This window comes from Trachurus trachurus, assembly GCF_905171665.1.
Source record: "Trachurus trachurus genome assembly, chromosome: 5".
In the NCBI taxonomy this organism is placed as follows: domain Eukaryota; kingdom Metazoa; phylum Chordata; class Actinopteri; order Carangiformes; family Carangidae; genus Trachurus; species Trachurus trachurus.
The window spans coordinates 4,418,491-4,420,131 of NC_139896.1; positions in this window are offsets into that span (position 1 = coordinate 4,418,491).

Below are 1,641 nucleotides of genomic sequence, written 5' to 3' on the forward strand. Positions count from 1 at the left end.
GCGACGCTACGAAGCAGGGAGGGGAGGGAGGGATGGATTGATGAGGGAGGGAGGGGATGCACACTTGTGTACAGCCACCATTGCATCGAGAAAAAAAACAAAAAAACACCCAAAACCCTTACGGAGCTCTCTCTCCCCCTTGGCACCAGAACCCACTCCTTTGGCACCAGAGTCCAAACAAAACAACAAAAAAAACACGTCCCACTGGGGTTTTTCCATGTTTCCAGTAATTAAATTGATTCTAACTGTAAAAAGAAACAACCAATAAACAAACAAAAAGCTATACGTGAAATAAGAATCAAAACAAAAAAAACAAAAGGGACTGAGTGATGGAAATACATTATGAATGATTTTAAGAGGTTGTACTTGTGGAGCAGCTTCAGAAAATGGTAAAATGAGACAAAACTATGTTATAGAGTATGTGTTAGTTTTGTGGGTTTTTTTAAAAAAGAAAAAAGTTTTCTTTTGTTCGTTTGTTCGTCTGTTTGTCTGTTTTAATGGAATCTTTGTGAAATGTCCAGGTTAGTGGATCGAGATGACAGGAGACTAAAAAAAAAAAAAAAAAGCATTTACAATATTTTTTTTAAAGCTATTCCAGCCCAGTGAGGCGACTTTATTTCGCGATGCATCACTTAAACGCAAACAAAAAAGAAAAGATCAAAATCCACGCTGACGTGAGAGAGAGAGTTTTTAGAAAAAGACCCTATAAATCCAAACTGTTGTTTACAGATGTGTAGAGATGTAAAGTGTCGAGGAGATCCAAAACCAAACCTGTACCCTCTATTAATGTATAACACCCCAGTGTGACATTCTCGAGTATCTACGAAAACCTTTTCACAGCTACTTTGATCTTTTTTTATTTGTAGTCTTGTAAAACTCGACAAGGAAAAAGGGAGAGAAGGAGAGAAGGAGAGAGAAGGAGAAGGAGGTTTATAGTTTATATTAACTTCTGGTCTGAACACGGGAAGTCGGTTTAGCTGGAAAAAAACAGAAATAAAGTAGATAAAACAGATTTAGGTTTGAGTCGCACACTAAAGTCTGGAACACAACTGTAATACAGATGCACTCTGAAGTCATTCGGCACCGTCTGGGAAAAGAGGAGGAGGAGGAGGAGGAGGGCAAGTCCTGCAGGACGACAAGAACCCGACAGTTTTTCTTTCTTCTGTGTATCAAAGGAAAACACACGTTAACACCTTCTTCTTTCTTTTTCTTTTTTTTTTTTTTTTTGCATCAAATGTTTAAAGCAGAGAAGTAAATGCACTGTTTCATAACTTGAAGAGGCCTGGGACTGAGCATGTAATACAAAACACAGCAGCAGAAACAAAAAACATGAAATAAAATAAAATAAAAACGTTCAGAGCACAAAACATATTTTACAGCCTCATCATCACAACTAGATGTTTACACAACTGTGTTGAAGAAACAACTGTCGAGCCGGTTCATTCACTTTTTTTCCCCCCCTCTAGGCTAGTTTCTGAAAAATAAAATGCAAAATCCTTTAACTGCAGTACTGTACCTGTAAATTAATTATAGCTTTTATAATAAACCACAACAACAAACCAGATCACGTGCAAAAAAAAGCAAAACAGAACAAAAACAGAAAATCGTGAGAATGTAACTCGACCGAGAGTTTAGAGATAA